General features: G+C 37.8%; 1 non-coding gene across 1 annotated transcript; it reads left to right on the top strand.

The window, feature by feature from the left end:
- The first annotated feature begins 2,052 nt into the window (after nt 1-2,052).
- Nucleotides 2,053-2,159, top strand: LOC141722831 (small nucleolar RNA R71). Its single transcript, XR_012575831.1, has one exon. It is a non-coding gene; the product is annotated as a small nucleolar RNA R71 (small nucleolar RNA).
- Nucleotides 2,160-6,046: the final 3,887 nt, after the last annotated feature.

Genomic DNA, 6,046 nt, shown 5'->3' with positions numbered 1-6,046 from the left:
TTGTTGCTCAACAGTAGGCTTGCTACCTTCTTCTAGCATAATTTTATGCATACAATAAGAAGGACTGATTCCCTTAATATATGTTATCGTCCATCCAATCGCCGATTTAAACTCTCTCAGAATTCTCAAGAGTTTTTCCTCATCACTAACTGAAAGATCAGATGCAATAATAACAGGCAACGTAGATGCATCACCTAAAAAAGCATACCTTAAGTGTCCAGGCAATGGTTTAAGCTCAAGTGTAGGAGCTTCCTCAATAGATGGCTTGAGGCGCTTAGGAGATTTGTTCAGCTCCTCCATTCCAAGAGATTCAAAAGGCATATCCATTTTCCTCTTTAAGGGAGAAGCATTCAAATATTGTAACTGCTCATCACCTTCATCATCTTCACTATCAGAATTCCCCAACAAGGCATTTTCTAAGGCATCAGACCTTAGCAATTGATCAAGTTCTGAAGTCACCACAGAATCGACCAACTCCACCTTTAAGCACTCCTCATTTTCCGTAGGGAACTTTATAGCATTGAACACGTTAAAAGTAACATCCTGATCCAGCACTAGCATGGTGAGCTCACCTTTCTGCACATCTATCAAGGTTCGGCCAGTCGCCAAGAAAGGTCATCCTAAGATTATGGGAATCTACTTATCCTCCTAGAAATCAAGAATTACAAAATCAGCAGAAAAGATGAGTTTGTCCACCTTGACCAAAACATCTTCAACAATGCCTCGTGGATAAGTAATAGAACGATCGGCCAACTGCAAAGTCATATAAGTAGGCTTCATATCCAGTAAGTCCAACTTCTTGAAGATTGATAAAGGCATCAGATTGATGCTAACTCCCAAGTCACATAAGCATTTGTCAAATGACACTTTTCTAATGGTGCAAGGAATAGTGAAGCTTCCAAGATCTTAAAGCTTTGGAGGTTGCAGCACAGCACTGCATTCCTCCGTGAGAGCAACTGTCTCTAAGTCATCAAGCTTCACATTTCTAGAGAGAATAACTTTCATAAACTTCGCATAACTAGGCATTTGTTCAAGAGCTTTAGCGAAAGGTATGTTGATGTGAAGTTTCTTGAGCACCTCCAGAAACTTCTCAAACTGCTTATCCAGCTTTTTCTTCTGCAGCCTCTTAGGAAAGGGAGGTGGAGGATAGATTTGTTTCTCCCCTGTATTACCCTCAGAAGGAGTGTGTTCAACATTAGTCTTCCTTGGTTCCACTTCAGAGTCCTTATGTACTTCTTATTTAGCCACATCTTCTTCATCCAAACCACGTGAATGTTCGGGGTTTGCAACCTTCCCAGACCTCAATGTAATTGCCTTTACCTGCTCCTTTCCTTCCCTCTTTCCTGGTACTTCAGTGTCACTAGGAAGTGTACCAGGTTGACGATTTAACAAGGCATTGGCAATTTGCCCAATTTGATTTTCTAAGATCTTGATAGAAACCGCTTGGCTTTTGCACATGAGCCTCAACTCCTCCAATTTAGATATTTCATTCGACTGTTGCAGTTGGAGTTATTGCCTTGGTGCATATTGCGGTTGCTGAAAACCAGGGGGTTGTACAATTTTCCTGGATACTGCTGATAAGGTTGTTAAACCTCATTCTGAGTGTTGCTCCAACTAAAGTTAAGATGATTGTGGTTGTTAGGATGATAGGTGGCTGGTATAGGTTGCTGCGACCTCTGAAAGTTGCTCACGAACTGAGCTGATTCACTAGAAATGGCACACTAATCAGTCTCATGGGCACCAGCACAAAGCTCACAGACACTAGTGATCTGATTAACTCCATAATTAGACAGAGAATCCACATTCATCGTCAAAGCCTTAAGTTGAGTAGCTATAGCAGTAGCTGCATCCAACTCCGGAATCCCTTCTACCTTACCCTGAGATAGTCGCTGAGTAGGATTCTGGTATTCATTAGCAGCCATCAGTTCAATCAATTTATAAGCTTCATCATAGCTTTTAGCCCATAAGGCTCATCCCGATGCTGCATCAAGCATAGGTTGAGAAGTAGCACCCAAACCATTACAGAAATAGTTAATGATCATCCAGTCAGGCATCCCATGATGAGGACACTTCCTAAGCATCTCCTTATATCGATCCCAAGCCTCACATAAAGATTCTCCAGATTGCTGAGAAAATTGAGTAAGTGCATTTCTGATTGCAACAGTCTTCGCCATAGGAAAGAATTTTGTTAAGAACTTTTGAGCAAGATCACCCCATTTGGTGATGGACCCTGGTGGTAGAGAATGTAACCAGCACTTAGCTTTATCCCGCAGAGAGAATGGGAAAAGCCTCAACTTAATAGCATCTTCAGAAACTCTATTGAACTTGAAAGTGTCACAGATCTCGATGAAATCTCTGATGTGCATGTTGGGGTCTTCTTTCGGAGAACCCCCAAACTGAACTGAGTTCTGTATCATCTGAATCGTGCTCGACTTGATCTCAAAAGTATTAGCCGAGATGGCTGGCTGAACAATGCTAGACTGTGTGGCGCCCTCCAAACCCGTGTCAGAAGTTTGGGGTGCACAATACTTACACAATATAAAAACATGTACATGAAATATTCTTTGCAATGACCCTATTTTACATAACTACGGATCGCAATAGGTTAAAGTATGAAAACAAGCCATAACTTTAACTTTTATTACAACTTACCAAATCCCAACTAATTTAACTTACAACTGATAATGAACTTATTCTTACAATTTTTACTATTTCACTACCGCAATCAGCTCCTGTTAGCTCGATCCAACTCAATCTGGAATCCTAGCTCGTACATTGAACTGGGAAACCTCGTTGTCAACCGTATCATTCTTAACTGTAGAATACATAAAAAGATTCGCAAGAGTGAGCTAACTAGCTCAGCAAGTCATAATGACAATAATTGAGGTTAATCAATGATCAAACGAGATGATTCAGAGGAATCAAGTTTATTGCTAAACAATCATTAGAATTGGATATTCATTTTAAGTTTTAAAACCAAGGTTAGGCTGCTGATCAGTCACGCACTAACCCCGAGCAAAGCACACAGCACTGCTCTAACTACTGGATCCAAGGCACACATTGGCCTATAATTGACCATAAATCTGATCTGACCATGAATCTGGTCCACATTTAGAAAACTATCCAATTCTAAAACAATTCAGTGTAATAAATAATGTAATTCAATAAGCAAGATCATAATCAACATTGATAAAGCACTTGTACAAAAGCGTAATGCGATTCATGAGTATCACAAGGGTATATCAAGGTATGTATGAGAAACGGTTTTCAGCCTGTAAAAGGATCTGGTATTCGACAAATAATGATTTTTCAAGGCATAGTTCTTTGATGTTATAAAGAATGGTTGGGGTATAAAAGTTTCTGTGTTTTCAAACAATTTTCTTCCAGTGTTTGGTGTTTGGTAGCTATACATTAGGGGAGCAGTATCATATTTGGGTGGTTTGGTATCTGGAAATCAATAAAGGATGGTTTACAAAGAATAAGACTTATGGCTCAAGATCAAGAAAAATCAGGGTTCAAGGTTAAATAGTTTAAAACACTTGCAATATAAAACAGGAGTTAATTTGAATAATAGCAACATGTTATAAAATAGTTCAAAAATATCTGCGATATATCTTGAAGAAAAGTTCAGAAGTACTTGCCTTACAGGGCTTTACAACTATTACTGATCGACTCTGAGCCGACTCTATCGCTCAGTCTTTATTGTCTATTCACTAGATCACTCTGGATTCTACCTCAACACTTAAGTCCTTTGGTTGGAACCTTACTGAGCCTTTCGACTGACCACCAACTATCTTTCGTCCAATGCCAATTCTCAGGCATTCCGACTAGAACCTACAAGGTCGAAACACCCTAACTTAGACATTCGATTATGCTTGACATATCCTCGTTAACAATCTACCCACTCGATATTAAGTTCCGACCTGTAGTGATATATATTAAAATAATACACACAACATTTAAGGTTCACATTCTCGAAAATTGGTTCGGTATTCGTTTCCAGAAAATACGTATATTAGTTATTTTACGAAATTAGGGTTATTACTTATGGAAAAACAGTTCACTACCACATACAATCAGATTTCATATACGACATATATATATATATATGTTTATATATACTCGTTCGACAGCCCGATAGTTACTGGATATGATCCCGTATTTTCGTAGTTTAATTTCCCGGAAATCGGACAGCGTCCCCTTTGTTTATCGAACTACCCGTCGAACATCATCGACGTCAATAACAACAAATCACAATCCATAATCACCACAACCAATATCCGCAAATTCCCAAGTACTAATTCAATACTATTATTAGTTATTATTCGCACTTTACATTTAATTCATATTTTATTTTTATTTACTAAATTAGGACTCAGAATATGATCATCACGGTCCACCGCCGGCTCGCCGAGGCTCATCGCCGACGGCGATAAGATTCGGAGGTGCCCGATTATTTTGGGTTTGCGTTACGAATCCTACCGATTAATTTATAATTCATTTTTGCACGATAAATTTTATTTCACGAAACCTCCATTCAATTTATTCACTGCAGCAATCACAGTGAAAATTATTCAGCGAACTAAAATAAGCATTCAAAGGAATATTACACAGAACACGCGCCTCACGAGCCCCCAAGCACAGACGAGCGCACGGCCGGAAAATAACCGGTGGCACAGGTAGCTACTCAGGAAATACAACAGTTAACATATGCACACAATCAACTGCAACAATACACATACCCTGACACTGAACACACGCACAGACACAACCCTCGCAGGAAATGAAACCGGCGGCGAGGGAGTCAAGAAAACAGGGAGGCAGAAAGGGGAAAACAGAGTAGAGCACACAACAATAACCTCAACTGAGATACACACATAGATGTGTGTATATGTTTGCCTATAATCATTACTGAACCACTGCCAAATAGCCGGAACAGAACAGATTATTGGAACCACGGGAACCAGCGGAGGAATCGCCGGAAGAGAAGGAGAACGGCGACGAATCGAGAGAAACCGAGAATGGAGAGAGAGAGAGAGAGAGAGAGAGAGAGAGAGAGAGAGAGAGAGAGAGAGAGAGAGAGAGAGAGAGAGAGAGAGAGAGAGAGAGAGAGAGAGAGAACAGACAAGAGAGAGATTCATTTGTACGCCCCCCCCCCAAACCAATTTATTTCTGTTGATACTTACCAGTTTAGTCGAGAAGAATCGAGAAGCTGCCACACATAAAAGAAAAGAAAAACCGATATGTGTCCTCGTTAAATCCATATTTTTTTTTCTCATTTCGCGTTTTAACGAACCATTACGCAGGTAAAAATAATCCGAAAATTACCAAATTAGTTTTAAAATTTTATAAAAAAAATCCCAAAACTCACAACATAAAATTTTCATAATTTTTAAAATATTTTCGAAACGCAACTCGTACCCGCATTTCACAATTAACGAACCGAGCTGCACTTAAAACAAATTCATAAAATCATAAAAGTAGTCGTAAAATGTTATAAATATCCTGAAGTTAATAAAAACATAAATTTTGAAATTTTGAAATAATTTTTTTTTTGAAACACAATTTATACCCGCTTTTAGCAATTAAACGAATCGACACGCGGGTGAAATTAATCCCGAAAATTTCCAAAATAATTTTAAAATTCTCAAAATATTCCAAACTTTAATTAATTTGAGTTTTATAATTTTTGAAGAATTCTAGAATTAAATACAGATTTTACAAATAAATGTAATCAGAAAATCATTTAAAGATAAATAATTAATAAAATATTGATTTCTCAATTTTGTAAAATCCTAAAATTAATTAATGTAGTTATAAAATCATAAAAACAATTTTAGAAACATTCCAAACATTTATGCAAATAAATTTGGACTAAATCCACTTTTGAAATTAGAAATAATTCAATACGACTCCATAATTAATCATGCGGACAACCCGGTACACCATAAATCACATATAGCTACTAATCAAACAACACATATTTTATTTATCTAATAATTTCCATAATCACGTTTTTAAATAATTCAAAATACACGAGTCGTTA

The sequence above is a fragment of the Apium graveolens genome, chromosome 4 (assembly GCF_009905375.1).
Source record: "Apium graveolens cultivar Ventura chromosome 4, ASM990537v1, whole genome shotgun sequence".
In the NCBI taxonomy this organism is placed as follows: Eukaryota; Viridiplantae; Streptophyta; class Magnoliopsida; order Apiales; family Apiaceae; genus Apium; species Apium graveolens.
Note: the sequence above shows the minus strand (reverse complement) of the source record. Positions and strands in the feature narration are given on the sequence as shown.